The sequence below is a fragment of the Myodes glareolus genome, chromosome X, assembly GCF_982192425.1.
Source record: "Myodes glareolus chromosome X, mMyoGla1.1, whole genome shotgun sequence".
Lineage (NCBI taxonomy): Eukaryota > Metazoa > Chordata > Mammalia > Rodentia > Cricetidae > Myodes > Myodes glareolus.
The window spans coordinates 41,582,586-41,606,174 of NC_142053.1; the positions used below are offsets into that span (position 1 = coordinate 41,582,586).

Genomic DNA, 23,589 nt, shown 5'->3' on the forward strand with positions numbered 1-23,589 from the left:
TCTTTAGTTTAAGGTCAGCTATCTCTATATAACAAGTATGAAGCCAACATGGTCTACATAGTGGGGGCCCATTACAAGCAAAACACACACACACACACACACACACACACACACACACACACATACACGCACACACACACAAAATAAAACAGAAAATGAAAGGTATAAAAAGAAAGAAAAGGAAGAAGGAATGAACTTAATCCACACAGTTAGAATCATTTTATTTTTTCCATTATGCAGTTATGCAGTTCTTTGGGGTGTGTGTGTGTGTGTGTCTGTGTGTCTGTGTCTGTGTCTGTGTCTGTGTGTGTGTCTCTCTCTCTCTGACTCTCTCTCTCTCTCTCTCTCTCTCTTTCTCTTTCTCTCTCTGTGTGTGTGTGTGTGTGTCATGGCATATGTGTGGATTTCAGAGATCAACTTGTGGATGTTGATTTTCTCCTTTAACACTGTGGGCTCAGGGCTCAAGGAATTGAATTTATGTCATCAAACTTTGTTGCAAAATTGCTTTGATCTACTGAGTTGTATTGGTGACTGCACTTTCTTTTATAAAGACCCCAAAATTCTCCATTTTGTTTGAATAGTTTGCTTTAAACATTCTGAGGAAATAAGAGTCTGATGACAAATTCTCTTAATTTTATTTTATTTGAGAATGTCTCTTTTATTCATCCATAAAAGAGAATGAAATTATGCTTTTCCTTGGAAATACATGAAAGTAGAGATCCTCAAGTTAATCAAATAAGCCATATTCTGGATAAATGTCCCAAATTTTCTCTCATTTCTGGGTCTTATATATCTTTATATATATATAAGTACATTCGCATACATGAAAGCAGAAAGGATCCTGTAGGAAGAAAGAAAACTAGTGGGAGAAAAAAAATAGGAAGAGAAAGATATGGAGTATTAATATAGTCAATATACATTACATGCAAAAACTATTTGTCTTATCTGGAACTGAGCTGGAAACGTCCCTCCAACTGCCTAGCTTTAATAGCAGAAGGAAGGATGGAATATTATGGAATGCTATATTCTGACCTTACCATGACCAACATGGAAAATCTTGAACTCTCAGTATCTGTAGTCATATACACAAGATATGATCAAGACTGTATCTGTCAGCATTTCCTCATATATGTTGGAAAGGCTGTGAGGCATCCACTGATTGCTGAGAAAGCATTGAGTCAGTTATTGATTGCTATGGACATGCGCTCACAAAGCCCCAGTCTTCTCTTAGGACCTGTATGCAGATGGTTGCTTTACAACAGACAAATATTTTCTTCAGTGGTGTAGCCATTGATAAATTGCCTATGTTTCAATAAATGGCCCTTCATCCATTTTCCTTTAACCCCAATAAAATAAACTGTTTCACATGTACACACAATGAATTAAAATAGAAAGAGGACTACTGATTGGGAAAGGAAAGAGAATAAATAGCAATTGTGGAGAGCAAAAGAGAGTAATAGGAAGTGAATATGATTAAAATACAATGACATACATGCATTAAATATAATAAAACATGTTAGTTACTGTATATAAGGATTATGAAATAATAAAATATGGAAAAGAAAAAGAAAAAGACAGACAATGTGTGTCAGCTTTGTTCAGACAAATAACATATAAATAAATGAGTTTTTCCCCTGTCTTTTTTTATTGATTGATTTTTATTGAGCTCTACATTTTTATCTGTTCCCCTCCCTGCCTTTCTCCTCCCTTTCAACACTCCTGCACACACCAAAGTACTGCATAACTTTCAACCCTCCTACACACACCAAAGAACTGCATAATGGAAAAAATAAAATGATACAAACTGTGTAGATTAAGTTCATTCCTTTGTCCTTTTCTTTCTTTTCATTCCCTTTTCTACTTTCCATGTAGATTAGATCTATGTATGTTTCTCTTAGGGTCCTCATTGTTGTCTAGGTTCTCGGGGATTGTGATTTGTGGGCTGGTTTTCTTTGATTTTTGTTTAAAAACCACTTATTAGTGAGTACATGTGATAATTGTCTTTTTGTGTCTGGGTTACCTCACTCAAAATGATGTTTTCCAAATTCATCCATTTTTCTACAAAATTCAAGATGCCGGGTTTTTTTGCTTTTTGTTTTTGTTTTTGTTTTTGTTTTTTTCTGCTCTGTGGTACTCCATTGTATACTCCAAAATGTACCACATTTTCCTTATTCATTCTTTGGTTGAGGGGCATTTAGGTTGTTTCCAGATTCTGGCTATGACAAACAATGCTGCTATGAACATGGTTGAGCACATACCCTTGTGGCACGATTGAACATCCTTTGGATATATACCCAAAAATGGTATTACCGGACCTTAAGGAAGGATGTTTCCGAATTTTCTGAGAAATCGCCACACTGACATCCAAAGGGGCTGTACCAGCTTACATTCCCACCAGCAATGCAAAGAGTGTTCCCTTTTCCCCACAACCTCTGCAGCATAAGTTGCAATCAGTGTTTTTGATCTTGGTCATTCTTACTGGTGTAAGAGGGAATCTCAGAGTTGTTTTGATTTGTATTTCTGATGACTAAGGATGTTGAACATTGCCTTAAGTGTCTTTCAGCCATTTTAGATTCCTCTGTTGAGAGATCTCTGTTTAAGATGTTTATTGGAATACAAATGTGCAGTAAATGGTTAAGATAAACATATTAAAGTAAATTTCAGAGTGCTAAATACAATAGATAGTAGTGCTAAAATAATTATAGAAAATAAGAAGAAATAAGTGTGAGAAGAGTTTGATTAAGGAATGCTAAGTTCTAACTAGGCAGAAAGAAGAAGCATTTGTGTGCCATCAGATAGTCGAGTATCACCTTACACAAAACTCAAGTCCAAGTAGATCAAAGACCTCAACATAAAACCAAATACACTGAACCTGATAGAAGAGAAATTTGAGAATAGCCTCAAATGTTTTGCCACAGGATACAACTTCCTAAACAATACACCAATAGTGTAGGCACTAAGATCAATAATTAATAAATGGAATCATGGAACTGTGAAACTTCTATAAGGCCAAGGACACCATCACTGTACAAAATGGTAACCTACACAATGGGGAAAGATTTTTTTTTACCAACTCCATATCTGATAGAGGACTTATAACATAAATATATAAAGGAATCAAGAAATTAGTTATCAACAAGCCAAATAATCCAATTAAAAATGTGGTACAGAACTGAACAGGTAATTATCAGTGGATAAATCTCAAATGGCTGAAAAGTACTTGAGGAAATGTTCAATATCCTTAGCCTTCAGGGAAATGCAAATCAAAATAACTTTGAAATTCTATCTTATGCCTGTCAGAATAGCTAAGATAAAAAACGCAAGTGACAGCTCAAGCAAGAGAGGATGTGAAGCAAAGAGAACACTCCTCCAATGCTGGTAGGCGTGTAAACTTATAAAGCCACTATATATCAATATGGTGGTTCTTCAGAACATTGGGAATTTATCTAACTCAAGACCCTAAGAGAGGCATACAAGTATCAAATCTACATGGGAAGTGGAAAAGACAAGATCCCCTGAGTAAATTGGGAGCATAGGGACCATGGGAGAGGGTAGAAGGGAAAAATATATAGCTCAGTAAAGACAATATTTTAAGAAAATGACCCAGCTTTTCCATTCTTGGACATATAACCAATGTACACTCCATTCTGCCCAGACCCCAAAAGACAAATATAGTATCTAATCTATTCACTTATAAGTGAACATTAGCCATTAGATAAATGATAGCCAAACTACAGAACATGAACCTAGAGAGGAAACTGGAGGCATATGGATCTTTGGGGTGGGAATAGAATAGAATTTCGAGTTGACTTGGGGCAAATGGCGACAGGAGTGTGAGGGATTAGGTATGTGGGAGGAGTAGGGTGGAAGGGGAGAGATGCCTGGAATTGGGTACCATTTGGTGTATGTATTGACTCCTGGTACCCTGTAAACTTCCTGGAACCTATGAAGGTGGTCCTAATGAAGATTTTTAGTAATTGGGGATATCGAATATCAACTGTTCATCACTTGTAGCCAGAAAAGACTTCCAGTCATGGGCCTGGGTTGCACTCAATTGAGTTGTTGACTAAGGGGATCCCATGAAAATTCCCAAACAATCCAGGCAGATGCTAAGACAAAAGGTTGCTTCTGCAAACCAACCGTGGGCCCCCTTGCTGAGGACAACATCCATACAATTCATTGAACATGAAGAAGTTGAGCTGGTGCAGACATTGAGCTTTTACCACTAGTTCCAGTCTCTTTGGTGTAGGAAGGTACTCTGCAGGATCCCTAAAGAGAAATGTGCTCACAAACCCAGCCTCAAAACCTTTGACCATGCTTGCAAAATATGCTAGGGCAATAGTGGTACAGAACTTGCGGGAGTAGCTAAGCAATGTCTGATTTGTCTTAAGACCAACTCCATGAGAAGAAACTCGTACCTGAAATTGCTTGGGTAGCAAAGAACCAGAGACAAAGTGACCCAGAGACCTAGTTTAAAATTAAATACAACTAATTAAAAATAAGTAGATAGATAATAAATTAATAGTTAAAATGATTCCTAATGATATTCTGCTATACTCATAGATCAGTCTGTCCTCCAGTCATCACCAGAGAGGCTTCCTCTTGCAGAACATGGAAACAGATGTAGAGACCCAGAGCTAAAGATTATGTGGAAATACCTCCCCTGACCCCCGAGTTCAAAGAATTCTTTTTTAGTTTTTTTTTTAATTTTTAAAACAATCATATTTTTCATACCAATCTCAGTTCCCTCTCCCTCCCATTCTATTTCTTCCACCTTCTCCCCACTCTACCCCTCATCCACTCCTGAGAGAGTGTGAGCCTCCCATGGGGAGTCAACAAAGTGTGTCACATCACTTGAGCAAGGACCAAGGTACTGCCCCCCTATATCTAGGCTGAGCAAGTTATTCTTCCATAGGGAATGGGCTTCAAAGAGTCAAATCAGGCACTGTGGGATAAATACCGATTCCACTGCTAGTGACCCCACAAACTGCCCATGCCACACATCTGCCACCCATATTCAGTTATGCTGGTTCCCCATCTGTCAGTACAATATCAGTGAGTTCCATTCGCATCAGTTGTTTCTGTGGATATCCTCATCATGGTCTTGGCCCCATTGCTCACAATATTGCTCCTCTCTCTCTCTGACTGGACTCTAGGAGTTCAGCCCAGTGTTTAACTGTGGATCTCTGTATCTGCTTCCAATAGTTACTGGATGAAGGTTCTATGATGACAATTAAGGTAGTCATCAATTTGATTACAGAGAAAGGGCAGTTTAGGTACCCTTTACACTATTGCTTAGATTCTTAGTTGGGGTCATCCTTGTGGTTTCCTGAGAGGTCTGCAGAAGAGAAGGCAGAAAGATTATATAATAGGTGATGGAGGACACAAAGAGAGGTAGGCCCTCTGAATCAACTAAGCAAGGCACATATGAGCCTTGCCTCAAAAAGCAAAGCAAAATTAAATTAAAAGTAATTTAATTAAAACTTAACATCAAAGCTAAGTGGACAAATAAAATATTCTGCACAACTCTGTTGAAACCAATTCAAATCCCACAGTGAAATGAATACTTTAGGGTAAAAAGTTAACATTTCAAAATTCCTCAGAAAATAGGAAGAAAGGTTGCCTTAAAACAACCAGGGAGGGTTCAACAATTTGACAAAATTTCTAATCCTTGAAATATACCTATCACCTGTATTTGCATAGGGGAGATGTGTGCAAGGCAATTTGCATGAAGTTGTTGCTTACAACAAATTTTGAACAGCTTACCTTCCATCTGGAAGGCATTGACATAAATGAACTCTGTGTGACAGAAACTAGCATTGTGTGTTGGACTACTGTGTAGCTGAAACAAGCAAGTGTACGGAAACATTTTCTAACAGTCTTTAGCTAAGATACATTTCATAGGGAAAATTGCTAAGAGTGTGTGGTATATATTAGTCTTTCAGAAACCGAAATCATTTTGTGGGAATTCATATTTACATTCATATATATGCATAATTTTTATGAAAGAAAAAAATTAGACTTATACCAACCTCTATGAAATTGTGCACAACTAACTGGGGGCTATGGAGCTAGAAACAAGAAAGAGGTTTTTATTTTATGTATTTTCATTTCTTTTGGATTTTGAATTATGAGAATATGTCATCTATATTAAAACATTATAATTTAATTTGAAAAGAAAATCATAACAATGAAAGATCTTAAACAACAAAGGCCTTGAAGGTTATCAGTTGATTTAGGCCACTACTCCACCTCTTCCCTCTTACAGGAAACCAGAAGCCGGATACAGAGTCCCCTCTTCCCAATTGCCAGAGTCATCTTGTCCTTCAGTTTCCATGTGGAGACAGAATGGGATACTTTTAAGAACTAAAATTAAATCTTTATAAATGATTGAATCTCATTACAAATAAAACCAATTTCAAGCTTTATCTAAAAACCCAATGAGAAAAGTCTTTGCTATGGAGACTCTAATTTATAGTATATAGGAAGGCCTCATATAGCATTAATTCAAGATTAATAATTTCTTTTTAGATTGGAAGCTTCTATCATTACTTCAGAGGATGGGAATAAAAATATTCCAACCGACCTTCCACCTCAATTAAAATTCCCTTTGGGAAGCAGATAAGAATTGTATAAAGTAGAACAAGCTTTTTCAACTTCATTACCATGTCATTAAGAAAAATCAGCTCTCTGATTTCATTTTTTTCCAGAAATGCAATTTACCTCACATCCTAAATTGATCTGTTTGGTGGTGTGCAATCTGGGTTTCATTTAACCATAGGAAAGGTAATTATTTGAGGCTTTAAAAAGTGTGGTTTTATTTCTAGGTTTGTGAACAGCATGCTGCATAATGTAGGTTGACTCAGATTTATTAAATTTCCAAATGTGAACTTTCCCCTTCAGACCAAAACTGTCAATGGTTTTAACCAATGTGTTTGGCATGCCGATCACTAAACAAGGCATTACTGGTGGGTGGTTTCAGATCTGAAACTGTCCTGAGGTTTAAGTAATGCAAAATAAGCTGATTACCCTTCCTGCAGCAAGAGGAAGATGCTAGAACAGGGTGAGCCTATTAGAACTCCCTTGCTCTGCTGCATCCAAATTCAGGAATTTGCTTAAGTGATTGAGACAAATGGACAGGTATATTCAAACCGTCAAGTCAGTCGCGTGGCCCATTAATAACTTAGTTTTAATTCCCTAATAAGTAATTAGGATGGATTATTTTAGCTTAGTCAAAGTGTTTTTCTACTTGTAGCCTTAGTGAATCCTTCGTTTAGTTTCGTTAATGTTTAGTAATCATTCTGTTTACTAAGGAAAACATGAAATTCTTTTTCAATTGGCCAGTTTCTAAAAATATTCATGCTTTGTAATGTCTTTCGTGGGCAAATCTTTCCTTTGATAGTCTTTGACCAAACTTTTCACCTGTATTCTTCAGGTTTAATTGCTGCCATTCTGCTTTTCTTCCCCCTTTGAAAGCTCATCAAGAATTTCATACATGTATATTCTGAAGTTGAGGCATTTCGCACACACCCATTATCTATCTCCTCCCCTTGCAACTGATACTCTTTTTTAAGCATTAAACTATATTTATTTTGAATAATACCAGATACCATATTAAAATATAATAAATACAAACATTCTTCGATACAATTGAAGGTACACTTATCCTTCTCAACAAACATATCAGCATATTTAAAGTAGTATTCTGGAGCCAAGATATACCTAATACAAAATCAGCATACAAACAACAAATTGAACTATCAGTTCCATGACTTAAAAGCTCATAATACTGGTCATTTTTCCTTATATTTTCATTCATTTTATTTGATCAAATTTCAGTATATCATAAGATTACCTTCAAAGATGACTACAAGGCCACTCGGTCTGAAATGGTGGCTAACGCAGGAAAACTTTCAATTTTGTTGAGATTTTTTTTTCTGTTCTTACTCTAGCAACTTTAAGAAACATTAGAAAGCTGCGATTCAAATCTAACCTCCACTTTAGCGATAGTTGTCATTAGCACAAGAGGCTGGAAAGTTACTTTCAAAAGTAAAGTTGAAGAATTAAATCTCATAACCATACTTAAAGCTCTTAAGTATACCGCATAAGCCTACAAGTGCTCTCATGGTTCCTTGGTCTCTCCAAGTATTTGGCAAATCTACATTATCCCTTAATCCTCTCAAATTGGCTCAAAATTCATTGTCATCATTCAAAAACCAATTTCAAGCTGATGAACCTTACAGTCCTTGTATTTACAGTCTGAGTAGTGTAGAATCTAAACTATTTGAGCATTCAGTCATGTTTTATACCCATGGTTTTCCAACAGATACACCTCAGGAATCACTGCTTAATGAGTTGGTCCCCAATACCCAATTACCCTCTCAGTGAAATCCAAATTTTAGAATTAAAATATTGTCGTATGTGAGTTCCTGAGCCTTGGATAGTAACAAGGCAGACTAATGCAGTGCTCAATGGTGTGTATAACTAGATAACATAAATTAGAGTTGAATTTGACTACTTACAAACTTTGTGATTGGGACTTCAACTTTCTGATCTGTTAAACAGGGCTAATAATATTGGAAACTATTTCATAGAACTGCGGCAAAGATTAACTATACTAATATTTATCAAGTAATGGGAACCATGTTTGGCATATAATAATCATACAAATAAAGTATGTTAGGAATTACCTGTTTTTTTAATTTATTAGATTTTTTTAAAAAAATACCAATCCAAGTTCCCACTCCCTCCCCTTCTCCCATTCCCTCCAAACACCCTCCCACCCCACCCCCATCCAATCCTCAGAGAGGGTAAAGCACATTGCCTTGTGGAAGGTCCAAAACCCTCCCTACTATATCTAGGCTGAGCAAAATATACATCCAAAGAGAATAGGATCCCAACAGTAGGGATAAATCCTGGTGCCACTGCCAGTGGCCCCTCAGTCTGACTCAGTCATGCAATTGTCAACCACATTCAGAAAAAACAGTTTGGTCCTATACTTGTTCCTTCCCAGTCCGGCTGGAGTTGTTGAGTTCCCATTAGCTTAGGCAAACTGTTTCAGTTTCAGTGGGTGAACATCATGGTCTTGACCTCTTTGCTCATATCTCATTCCTTTCACTCTTCAACTGGACCTTAGGAGCTCAACTCAGTGCTCCGATGTGGGTCTCTGCCTCTTCTTCCATCAGTTGCTGAATGAAGGCTATATGTTGATATTTAAGATAATCATCATTCTGACTACAAGTCAAGTCAAGATCGGACTCCCTCTCCTCTATTGCCCAGGGTCCTAGATGGGATCAACTTTTTGGATTCCTGGGTACTTGAGGGAATGGAATGGTTGAAATGGAGGAAGGACAGAGATGAGAGCAAGGAGAGAGATATCTGGATTGAGGGAGCCTTTATAAGGTTAGCAGAAACCTGGCTAAAGAATTCCCTGTTTTGAATAAACTTAGGTCAAGACAATTTTCCTCTAAATTTGCATTAAATTCTAACACATGTTGTATGCGATACTTCACAAAGCCAGGAACCCCATATAATCCAAGCTCAGTGTAGAATAAGGATCCATTTGAAACAATTTTTAAACTTATCAGACTCATAACAACTAAAACGGTAATGTAGATCAAAAGCACAATATAATGTAAATATATTATATAATATAATATATATTTATTAAGCGCAATATAATATAAAAGCCTTTCATATAACCCTGTGTTCTACAGTTGGCAAACTTAGTAGCTGACTTCTCAGCCTTGGGTTGTTGGTTTTACAAAGTGATCAAGATTTTCCTTTATTTCCCCTCTAAAATTCATTCCTGTCTTATTCTGATGTGTGAGGTTTTCCTTTATCTTATATTTTATTTTATTACTGTCACTTAGGAAACTGTTTTCTAATAAGAGACAGAAAATGGGTAGATCCAGATGGGAGGGGAGGCAGGGAGGAACTGGGAGGAGTAGAGGGAGGGGAAACTGTAATCAAGATATAGCATATGAGAAAAAAACTATTCTCAAGAAAAGAAGATTAATTAATGTCGTTTAAGAAAAATAATATGGCTAAAATCTATATAGGACACGGTCTTCCATTAAGCAGTAATGTAAAAATTCATTCACATTTTTTATGTTGTAGTTTATTCTTTTAGCATGTTTCTTTATATAAATGTATAGTAATTATTTTAAACATTATATTATTGACAATTTATGTTATTTTTAGCACTTATTACTTTTGCCAATAATAGTCCATAAAATTTAACATCTTTAGTTCAAAAAAGCATTTAATTTTTTGAAAGTATGCAGTAAATCAATATTGTTACGACATAAAAATGAACACACACACAAATACCTCCCTCTCAAGAAAAATAGTTAATTTCATGACTCAGAACTTGTAAGATTATGAATATCGATTTATTTTGATTTTTTATTTTTATTAGTGTTTTGCCTGCATGTATATTTATTAAACTTGTGCATGTCTAATGTCTTCAGAGACAAGAAGAAGACTTCAGATCCCTTGAAACTAGAGATTCAGACAGTTGTGGGCCACGATGAGATGCTGGGATTTTATCTTGGGTCACTTAGAAGGACATCCACTGCTCTTATCTGTTGAGACATCTCTCCAGCACCCTTAAGAAGTTTTCTTTTCTGGCTCTCCAGACCCTCAGTCCTGAAGCAGGCTGAGTTGGTGGATCCAAGGACCCCGCAGATGGAATGGAAGGCTTGGGGGCAAGATGGGATGGGGTAAATAGAGAAAACCAGTAGCTGGGGAAACTTCCTACTGGATGACCAGAAATGTTTAGAGAATTGAAAGGGACCTGTACTCCCTTTCCACAGACAAGGCGGCCACCTACTCACCACTCTGAATGGATCTCCTCAGTACAGGAGCAGGGCCTCTTGCTGGGCCAAGGACCTAGCAGACAAAAGGGCAGGCTTAGGGGGGCAGGGTCCTGTGGAACAGGAGACAGGAGCACTCACCACTGGCTCCCCAGACACTCAGCCTAAGCAAACTGAGTTAGGGGATCTAAGGACCCCTCAGATGAAAAGGAGTGCTTGGAGGAAAGTTGGGATGGGATAAATAGAGAAAGCCAGTAGCCTGGAAGATGCCCCACTGGATGGCCAGAAACATTTAGGCAGATAAGATTATTTCAAATTGATAATAAATACTCCATCATGAATAGGGGAGATCCTCATGAGGCTCTATTCCTCCCTGGAGAGCTATTGGCAGTTAATGAATATAGGGGAAGAGAATATAATTTTCTTCACTGTATAGCCACTGCTAAGTTTCCCACACTCCACTTAATAACTCCCTAACCATGCTATCATAAGCAAATCTAATTAAATTCAATGAGTCACAAAATATCCAAAATTACAAGAAATAATGGAGTGGAAAAGTTTGGGAAAAATGGTTTCACAATGGAGGAAGGGGGATAAACAAAGGTTAATGGGAGTTGATATGATCACAACACATTGTATACATATATGAAAATGTCAAATTAAAATTTTAATTTTTAAAAAAATATTTATTTATTTATTATGTATACAATATTCTGTCTGTGTGTATGTCTGCAGGCCAGAAGAGGGCACCAGACCTCATTACAGATGATTGTGAGCCACCATGTGGTTGCCGGGAATTGAACTCAGGACTTTTGGAAGAGCAAGCAATGCTCTTAGCCACTGAGCCATCTCTCCAGCCCCAAAAATTTAATTATTAAGAATTTTAATTTTTTGTTAATAGAACGTGATTTACATGTAGCATGTGTATAAGCAAGTAATCCCCCCCAAACTATTTCTGAGGATTAAAATATTGTTAACTATAATAACCACATTATGCAATAGATCTCCTAAAGTTTTTCATTACATCTAGCTCAAATGATGCATCCTTAGTCCAAAGACCTTTATTTTCTTAGTGTTATCTATTGATCTATCTGTTCCTGTGAGCTTTAATTTTTAGAGATCACAAATATGTGAGACCATACAGTTATGTGCCTTTATGTGCCCAGTTTATTTCCATATGATAATGACCTCTTGTTTTGTCCATGTTGATACAAATGACAGGATTTCATTATTTTCGCAGCTAAATTATTACTATTCCACTGCTTATTTATACCACATTTTCTTTATTAGTTTATTCATCGATGAGCACACACCTTTATTCAATTTCTTGAATTTTGTGAAGAATGTTATAAAGTACCAGTACTTCCCTGGTGACCTAGACAAATCATTTTCTTAGAGCTCATTTGTTCATCATGGTATTTATGAATAAAGGCATTTAATTCTTACCAGCATTTGTAGAAATAGGAGGATTTAGCCTAAAAATATACTACATTTGGATAGTATTTCATACTTCTGGAACAGTTCACATGTTCTTAATCTCATTTGAAGCAGACAACAGAAAACCCTTTTGGACAAATGAAGAGACACACAGTATGGAAGTCACTAGAAGTAGAACGAAGAGAAACAATGATATCCTACAAGTTGAAAAGCACTGTGTCTAAATACCCATACAAATGAGAAGAAACAAATTAAATCTTGGTTCCTCCGCATACCTTCCCTTGTTTCTTGGCCTTTGCACAAATATTTACATAGTTATTTTCAAATTATAGAAAATCTGTTCTGGACATTTATTGGAAATACTTGGATATAAAATAAAATGTATATACACTTATTTTGCAAATAATAAGTGTATTTAATGGATATTAAAAATGGGAAATAGTCTCATACATGTATTTGAAACTATGCGCTTCATTATGGAGAAGGAGACATCAATGTTCTTAGATGACTCTAGTGCTTTTTTCAAAGCATTAAGATGTTAAAATAATGGCATCTTGAAATTTTCAGGCAAATTGATGGATCTAGATAAACACATATTGAGGTAACCCAGACCCAAAAAGACAAATATAATGTGTACTCACTCATAAGTGACTTTTAGACATAAAACAAAGAAAAACCAACATAAAGACCACAACCCTAGAGAACATAGACAACAAACAGGACCTTAAGGGAGTCATACATGAATCTCCATAGGAAAGAGAAGATGACAAGATCTCCTGAGTAAATTGGGAGAATGGGGGTCATGGGAGAGGGTAGAAGGGGAGGGAAGAAGAAGGAAGGGGGCAGAGAAAAATGCATAGCTCAATAAAATAATAAAAAAGCAAGTTGAGAAATAAAACAAATATAGATAGATAGATACATAGGTAAGTAGGTAGGTAGATAGATAGATAGATAGATAGATAGATAGATAGATAGATAGATAGATAGATAGATGGATAGATAGATAGAAAATCTCAAATACTTTTATAATATGAATATTTTTTTTCTAACTCCACACTGGAACTTTAGTAGTCTCTGTGGTCTCTTAAAATGTGGTGATTTCTCAGAAAATTAGGAAACAACCTTCCTCAAGACCCAGTAATGCCACTTTTGGGTATATATCCAAAGAATGTTCAATTGTGCCACAAGGACATGTGCTCAACTATATTCATAGCAGCGTTGTTTGTCATAGCCAGAACCTGGAAACAACCTAAATGCTCCTCAATCAAAGAATGGATAAGGAAAATGTGGTACATTTACACAGTTGGAGTACTTACTACACAGCAGAAAAAAAAAATAATGATATCTTGAATTTTGCAGGAAAATGGATGGAGCTAGAAAGCATTATTTTGAGTGAGGTAACCCAGACCCAGAAAGACGATTATCATATATACTCACTCATAAGTGGTTTTTAAGCATAAAGCAAAGAAAACCAGCCTACAAACTACAATCACAGATAATTTAGACAACAATGAGGACACTAAGAGAGACTTACATAGATCTAATCTACATTAGAAGTAGGAAAAGACATGATCTCCTGAGTAAATAGGGAGCTTGGGGTCTTTGCGGGAGGGTTGAAAGGGGAAGGGGAAGGGGAAGGGCAGAGGCAGGGAGAGGAACAGAGAAAAATGTAGAGCTCAATAAAAATCAATAAAAAAATAATGAATATTTCCATTATGTCATTTCTACTAGGAAAATAGTTTGATGGCTTCCTATTGCACTACGAATAAGATCCACATTTTTTTATTTGACATGTGAAATGTGGCTTTAGCTCCCTGATTTCCATCTTAGAAAAATTTTGTTACTATTTGTACCACTTCCTTTCAAACTCATTTTACTTCTTCAAATTTGCAAAGCTCTTCTTTTGTACCTTAACACTTCAGTATGTTAATTCCTTTGTCTTCAAGGAATCTTCCATCATTCCCTGGATAGTAGTTCCTCTTAGCTGTGAATTTCAGATTAAATGTAATTTCTTGGATGGACCACTTACTTGTATATTGTATACTTTGTTGCATTTCCTAATTGTACCCAGCCTTGTATAAATATCATAATTTTATGGTCTTCACAAACTGTTCACAGAAAATTTAGCATATACTACTATTTTAAATGTTTTCATTCTTTGATATATAATAACGTGTATCAAAACAGGGACTTTGTGTGCGTAGTATGAAATACACAATGATTATCCTGGTAACTAAACCAAATTCCATTCATTTAATTCATTAACAGTTTGACTGTGTGCTGCTTTGTATCTCATGTAAAAATTAGCCTCACAAGAATAATATTTTTAAGTGTAAAATGTAAAAATACAAAAGCTCTTAGAAAATAATAGAAGAGCCTCTGTAATTCAAGAATAGGTAGAGATCTTAGACATGGTCTCAAAGGCATGAGACACAGAAGAATTTGAAAATTAGATTTCATCACATTTAAAAACCTTTGCATTTTAGCAGCCCTGTTAAGAGAATGAAATATTGAGCTACATATTGGTAGATCATATTTACAAATTGTATAACCAAAAGGCACTTGAATCATAAATATTTGAATAGTTCCATAAAACCCACATTAAAAAGAGAAATGAGAAAGCACTGCTTGTCACCAAACAAGACCAAACAAGAGAGTTGGTGGGGGGATAGAAGAGAAGAAGATGAAAAAAAAAGGAGAAAGAGGAGGAGGAAGATAAGAAGGAGAGAGATCAAATCTAGCACTAACACATATTCGTAAATCTATTATTTCCATATAGTATTGAAAATAATGAAAGTGGATCTTCAGACATGATAACTTTAAAATCTTTCTTAGAAGGTTAAGGATATACCTCAGTGGTATTGTGCATACCATGCATGCATAAATCCTTGCTTCCCAATGCATGCACCATACACACATACACACCCATCCTTCCTTAATTACTGTTACATTTTACTTGAGACAGAAAAGGGGGAAAACATCCCTTGACTCATTTTCAGTTTTTCCAGGAATCTAAATCCACTCTAAACAAACAAACAAACAAAAAGAGCCATGTCTATTAAAAGTAAACAAATGGCATATTGTACTTTATCCCAGCTGCATATAAAGTCAAATAGGTGCAATCAAAGTTCCATAAATATGCACCAGTTAAATATGGCCCTTCTTCCTTCTATATTGTAAGTCAAAATGATAAATGATCAGCTCTGTGTGCTTTAGGTATGAACTCTACATCAACGTAGGCTGTTAAAGAATTCTACTGAAGGCTCATGAAACTGTACAGCATTTGGCAGTGATAAATGGGTTTAGCTGACAGTAATAGAGACTCATCAACAATTGGATATTGAGTTTCACTCAGCTGACACTCATAGGAGGAACTGTATCGAAAACATTTTTCTCGTACTTAAGATTCTCTGTCAGTAAGGAAAAACTATTCTGCGTATTTGTGCTACCTTATCAAGAGGCACAAAAAACTTCCCCATTTCCCCAATTTAGGATTCTGTTTTAGAAATTGCAGTTCTCATCCTTTCCTCAATTCCCAAATGTCCCTAAGTTTCTTGCTATTGCTTCTGGTATAGCCCTGGAAGATCTTCTTCATTCAAAAATTTTTCTTTACTAGTATTGCTGACTTTAAATTGATAGCATATCAAAAACAATGAGCAAGAAGGGAAGGAGAAATATGTAAGCAAACACCTATGTAGGCAAAACTACTGACTTGAGTGTAGGAATCAATAGCATAGTCCACATTCCTATGCCTGGGAAAGCCTTTGATGTTAAAGAATCCCTGTTTTCTTTCTTTTAACAATTCTAAGGGACAAAAGACTCCTCTTAGCATTAGTTTTGAAGCTGACTTGCACCAAAATGTTGTTCTAATCCTAAAGTCAAGCTCATTTTCACTACATTATAAAGAGACTTGACATGGTTCCTAAGCAATGTGATCAATTAAAAAAAATCACATTAAAAGAAAGAAACAAACTGTTAAATTGCAAAAAAAAAAAATGTAGCTGAGTCTTAAATCTCCTGTCTCGCAGCTTATGAATCTTTAATGACATAAACCAGAAGGACATCTGCATCATTTTTTTCAGGCAGTCTGAAGTAATATAGCCGAACAGAGGTGTACGGCAGATTTTGTCACCACTCATTAATTATCTGAATAGATTTGGCAATTGAATTCTATTTGTGCTTCCATAATGTTTCAAACCTATTTTGAGATACTATACTTATATGGTATTTCTTAAGTTGTGGAGGACAAAATACTCCCAACATTCTTTGGAATTGGTTTGGCAAGGGTCTTTCAAAAGAGACTGAATTCCTGGCATCTCTCCTAATCTTATTAGAGTGTTCTTCTTGCTTTCCAAGTGTTATTTTTTAACCAGTACATTTACATAATTGTACCCTAACTCTATGGCATTACTTATATTTTAAGACTACTAGAATTTTCATATTTTGTGTATATAACAAGGGAATAAAAGACCTTTGAATGAGTAATTTCATCTTTGCAGGATGTAATGATTAAGTAGAAAGCTGTGTTAATCCTGCAATTATGGTTTTAAAGATACAAATATTCAAGGTAGCATGTCTAACTGCCAATGAATGATTATGAAAATCCTCATTAACATCAGGTTAGTGACCATTCCAACAAAATAGAAAACGTTTTGTTCCACCTAAACTGTTTTGAAGAAACTCAATGTCGTCATAAACAGAAGAGAAAATAGAAAATGAACTGACAGAATGGTTCTCAGCTAGATAAATGGTATATAAAGCTGAGCATATTATAATGAATATGTCTGCAGAGAAAAATAGTAGATAAGGATGTTCCATAGTTGTGTCAAAGAGAGGCAGAAAGAGAGAGAAGAACATACAGCTTAGGTGTTTGGTTGTAGACTGTGCTTTTCCTAAAGTGTAGTGGGGCATGGGACATTGAGATTCTTTGACTGGAGAATTGTTATGAAATTGCACACTACATGGTGTTTAAGTCCATATTGAACTACACAATATAATGGAACCAGAAATTCCCGTCTCATGGTATTTTTCTTGTGTTATTTATTTATATTTTTATACAAAAGTCTGACTCTTGTGCTATACTTTCCTATATTGTAAAGTTAGATGCTATATAGGCTTGTAGCTGAGAATGAAAAGCTATATAAGATAGCCTATGTGTATAGTGCATTTTGTCATATAGATGTGCGCAAATATATTTGATTTTTTGAGACAGCGTTTCTCTGTAGCTTTGGGGCCTGTCCTGGAAACTAGCTCTTGTAGACCAGGCTGTCCTTGAACTCACAGAGATCCACCTGCCTTTGCCTCCAAAGTTCTGGGATTAAAGGCATGTGCCACCACAGCCTGGCAATGCAAATATGTTTTATGATGCTTGTAGAACAAAACATTGTTTAAGCATCCATTTATTGGAATATATTTTGAATACTAAGTGGCATATATCTATATTTCTATTCAAACAGTAATCAGTGAGGTTGAATCTCCTTTTGTATTTTGAACCAAGATAAGATTTTATGCATTTGACATTGGCATCCATGTTTCTTCTCAAAATATTATTTCAGAGGAAAATAAATCTCTATTCATTCAATTCAATAGGAAGAAATTTTACATTCTCTTGACACTAGTTATAGCACTGAACTAGGTTTCTTGAAATAATGCAGAGTAGGGCATTTTGTTATTCTTTCCCCTTACCAGGTACTTTTCCCTAAAGTCATTCTGTCAAAAGAGTTATTATGAGTCACGTGTCCCAAAATATTATCTCATTCAAAAATGTCTTATAACTGAAGATCAAAGAAATAAGTGAAATAAGATACACTCTAACCTTGGCATCACTATAATTTGGGGGTTAGTATAAAATTTTATTTCAGTGATTTCCTAGCACCCATAAAGTTATACTTCTGTCTTTGAGCACATCACACTGAATGCATTCTTCTCTTGGATACACATGTGGTAATACTGATGACACACATAAGAAAGTCTATATTCCAAGAATATTTACTGGGATTGATGCAGACATGTACTCACAGTGACTGTCGCAGCACTCAGGGGGTCTGCACTGTTCCAAGCCAAATAGAGTCCCAACACTCAGAGGGGGAAGTGGACACAGGCATCCACACCAGACCAAGAAGCTGTTTCCAAGTGGCACATGCTGGTAAAGTAAAAATTGGCTTTCTCCAATGAAGACTCACTGGATATATAATATATTTTAAGTTTTCCAATTTTGTGATTCTCTGGTGTGTGTGTACATGTATTCATGCATGTGTGTGTATATTTCCTGTGATCTTTCATTAAAGGTTTCATAATCTCTTCTGTTTCATTTGTTTTTGTTGTTGTTGATTTTGATTGCTTTCTAAAGAAAGAGAGAAAGAAAGCACAGTGAGTTGCCTGGATAAGGAGGTTGGAAGGATGTGGTAGAAGTTAGGGGAGGGGAAACCATGATTAGACTATTGTATGAAAAATAAATTTCAATAAAAAGTAAAAAGTAAGAGATTAGTATATTTACAGAGAGAATGCATGAACAAAAAGGCTAAACCTCTTTTGGAGGTAGAAAAGGGGTCTGGTGAAATATACAGGACTTGGGAGTTTACATTCTGAGTTTGTGATTAGCCTGGGCTTCTACGTAAAAACAGAGTTTCATTAAAAAAAAAAAAGAATGAAAAGTGTATATCTCAAGACCAAAGAAAATAACATTTTTCCTAACGTTTTTCTCCTAATAATATTTTTACCTTCTAGAGATATTGACTTGGATAATTCTTGATATTTAGTATTTTCCATTATTTATCTTCTGATTTAAGTTTTCTTAACGGTAAAATTTATTTTATTCAAAAAGCCCCTCACTGTGAATTAAGAACAATGACATATAATAGTAAAAATTAAAAAAAAACAAAATACATACTTTTTGAAGTTCTAAGCCTTTAAAAATACTAATTTTGAGTATCAACCCATAAAATATTTGTAATGCATACTGTAGGCTTTAAGAGGCAGAGGATTTTTGAGTAATATTTCTGTTCCAATTAAAACTAAAATATAGCTTCCTAAAATTCGTTGTTTTGTTTTTAATCTGGACATGTTGGTACATAATTGTAGTTCTAGCTGTTCAGTATGGTTAGAAGAGTGAATAGTTTGAACTCATGAATTTGAGCATAACCTAGGAAAAATAAAAAGGCACAGTTCCTCCCATACACACTCCCCTCAGTGTTTGTTCAATGCACAGTTTGTTGTAGAGTTGGTAATTGTGTATGCCTCCCATCTCTTCAGTAGATTCTAAGCCCCACTCTTTATAGGAATCACTTCCCATGTTAATTTCTACAGTCAATGCGGGATGGTGACTGTTCCTCATATATTGTTAGGATTAACAAACACTATTTATCTATTGATAATAGGGAGTTTTTTTTTTCTTTTAAGACAATAAATCTTAAGGATCTTGAGTAGGATGCTCTAAAGTCATTAGACATATGATCTTGCCAAAATGGCAAGACTAACACTCAGTTTTTTACCTAACATACAGACAAATGATCAGTGATTATGACATTACAAATTTCTTGGGAAATGAGGTTAACATTTGAGACATGGCAGCACATTTCCTGCCAATAGATATGAAGATAAGCAATATATATCCAACCCATATTTCTTCCTGATTTTTAAACTGGAGTGAAGGAATAGAAATCTAAAAAGCCAAAAAGAGACCATAGAATCATAATGCGACAGGCTATTTTATATCAGGTTATACTTAGGAACATATGTGTATACATATATACATATATATATATATGTATGCATTCAGTAAAATTAGTGATAAAAATTTTAAAAGAGAGCATAAAAGGGTATAAAATGACTTTAAAAGAGAGTGTGGAAGGGTATATTTTAGGGTTTAGAGGAAGGAAATCAAAAGAAAAATGTTGCAATAATATTATATTCTCAAAAATATTTTTTCAAAATGAAAAAAAAATTGACAAACTAATGGCTGGATGAAATGAGAACAGTCTAGGCAGAGAATTTGTGAAACTGCCTGTTTCAGACCAGATACTGAACACATGAAATTTACTATTATACTATTCTGTTTTACAAAAATTCTTCCTTAATATGGACACAGCTATCTATCTATCTATCTATCTATCTATCTATCTATCTATCTATCTATCTATCTATGTTTTATGATTAAACTTGTTCAGTATTGATTTCTTTTTTCTTTTCTTTTTTCCATTGAAAATCTTTTTTTACAATATATTTTGATCATTGTTTCTCCTCCCAGATTGTTCCAATTTCCACACCTAGCCAACTCCTTACTAATTTTCTTTAAAAAAAAACAAACAAACAGGCACATTCAAAAAAATTAAAGAAAAAAGGGGAAATTATAGGAAAAAAAAGCGTAGACACATACAAGAAAAAACAAAACCCATGAACACACAAAATTTGAAACAATAATATATGCTTCCAAAGTTAGTAAAATAAAAATGCCCAAATGAAACAATATGAGAGAAAACAATATTTACAAATAATTCCATTAACTTTGGTTTGCTCTGGTTATCTATTGCTGGGCACGGGGCCTGCCTGAAGTGTAGTTTACACTCCCAATGACAATCTATTGAAAGAACGACTATTGCCTTTGCAAGCAGTCGTCAATTGGAGCAAACTTCCTGGCTAGGGATGGGAGTTCACTTTCCTCTCAGAGCTCTGACACCACATTTGACTTTAACATTTGTAGGCCCTGTGCATGTTGCCACTATTTCTGTGAGTTCTTATATGTAGTAGACTTGTCATGTTTGGGAGACCGTTTCATTGGACCCAGTCCTCTCCCCTAGTTCTTAACGTCATTTAGCCTTCACTTCCGGAGAGCAATCTAAGTCCTGAGGGAAGGGTTTTGATGAAGACATCCTGTCTAAGACTCAGCATTCCAAAGTTTCTCATTTGTTGCTCATTGTCCTTTTGTGTCTTTGCCCTATTTGATCTTATCACTCCAAAGTCTCTCAGCTCTTAAACAGGACTACCGCATCTTCTTTCCCCCAGATCTATATCCTCTTTTATTATTTATTTATTTGTTTGCTTTTGTTTTTGATTTTTTTTCAACCCACCAAATCGAATTAGAGCTGCCTGTAAGCACATGGGCATGGGGTGACCCACCGCATCATGGACAGTCTGTAGACACAAAGAACACATTCTCAGAGAAAATTTAATTCATTCAGATCATGCCTAGAAGGACATTTTCTCTTGTGCCATTTGCTTATCACCGAATATCAACACTTATCACCAAATTACTTTTGAGAAAATGTTACTTTAGCATTTCATGTCCTCTAGTTTGGATGATTTATTCCAATCTATCTTACTTCTTTCAATGCCTCTTGTAGATTAACTGTCCTTATCCAGTCATCTGAAGAACTCAAAAACCTTACTCACGTGTGGAATTCCTGAAAAGCTACTAATAATAAAGCTTAGCCTTTGGGTATTTAATTTGGATGAGGAATAAAGAAAAGAGATATCTACTGGCCCTAGGAAACAAAAAAGAAATATTGAGGATGAAAAAACTAAGTCTCTGTCTTTCCAATGTACATGAAAGAGATAGAATACTGTGATCAGCTCTGCTGTTCACAGACTAAAGGTCAATAATTGCCAAGCTTTGATCAAGTTTCTCTCCTCTATTAAATCTCATTTTCTTGTATATGCTGGCCAACCATTAGGAATATGTTCAAAGGGTTATTTATGTATTTCTTTTTAGAACCAAATACAAGCGCCATATGTTTGCTGTATACTCTGAGACCACTGTGTCAGTATGTTCTGTTTTGCCTTGTACAGGATGTCATTAAATAGGTTATAGTTCCAGGATTTGTTTGTAATCCATCTGAAAGGATGTTGGCAAGTCATCTGATGCTGAAGAAGATAACATAAAACTCAGAATTAACTATTGCTTCCAGGACATTGATGACAATTTGTTAATGAATGTCATCAATTCAAAGAATGTCTAAAATTAGTCATTGCAGACAAAAAAGGGAAGGTGCCAAGAAAGCTGCTAGCTCACACATGAAAGCTTGATTGAAGTCTTACCAAATTTGATGTAACAGTTTGAAAAATTGACATGATGTTATTGATAATGATTTGCCAAGCAGAATAAAACTGTTTTTAAATTCAGAATAACAAAAATTAGTCTATTTTTCCATACATATTTATATAACAACATATTGTCTTATAGACACCAATATGTAATTAGAGTATTGCACTTAAAACTTTATTGAATTTAATCTGAAGATTGTGACCGACCACTCACTATTCATTTACAATGATCCCCCACTACTTCTTTATATGAATCCTCCATCTGTCTTTCTGAGCAAGCTAGCATCTTTTGTAGCCTCCTAGTTTAACTGTGATGCTTCCTTTTCTGCGTGCATCCAACTTACTTTGCTTTTTACCTTTAATTCATCTGACCATATAAAGACTTAACTTAAAACCCTCACTTAGTGTAAATTATTCTTGATTTGATCATCTCTCTTCAGATGCACTTAGTCTTTCTTTTCTGTGACTCAGCTTTTACTTTTATATCGGCTTACATAAGAGTTCGGAAATTTAAGTTTCCGTCCCTTAGATCATCTTAGCTCTCAGCGCACGATGGTGCTCCATGAGGTTAGAGTCTTCCAGAAGGTCTGGTTCATTATTGTCCTTGCAGTGGGCTTTCAGTTGATGTTGGTTGAATCAGCCAGTGGATGACTAATAAATTCCTGTTTTTAGACTGCAACTAAATCCCATTTGTATGAAGCTCTCTTTTCCCTGTCATCTCAAGCTCTAAGTTCTTCGTTTATGAAAATTTCCTTTACATTATGATCTGCACCTCAATTATTTGTAACAACATGATTATACATTGACTTCCCATTTAAATTGAAACTAGGAACAATGCTACAGTGTTCAGTAGGAGCCTTCCTGGAGGCTTGCTATTCAACTAAAATGTTGAGCTGTATTTTAAAACACATTTTATATGCTTTTACACTACAGGATTTTTTTTTCTACCTATGTTCATTAATAGTAATAGTCATCATCATTGCACAAGTTCCCAATACCTATTTACTTATCTTTTCTCTTTAAAAAATGTTGGTGGTAGGAAGGTTTGAATCCAGGTTCTCATACATATTAAAAATAACAATCTGAATTATGATCTCAGCCTGCTTTAATATTTTGTTTTAGCACTCACACCATTTTTAAGTTATGTTACATTAAAAGAAAACAACTGAGTTGCTAGGAATAAAGATTGGAAATATTTTCTAACTTTATACTTCTACTCAGTTAGATGTTCTTACTCCAAACCTGCTTGTGCTTCAGTAAAAGAAATATTATCAAATAGTCAAAGGATGTTTAGCTC

General features: G+C 35.3%; 1 long non-coding RNA gene across 1 annotated transcript in view; it reads right to left on the bottom strand.

Moving 5' to 3' along the window:
* Positions 1 to 23,589, bottom strand: part of LOC146889220 (uncharacterized) — a 29,816-nt gene that overhangs the window by 3,694 nt on the left and 2,533 nt on the right. The gene's annotated exons all lie outside the window — the stretch shown is intronic.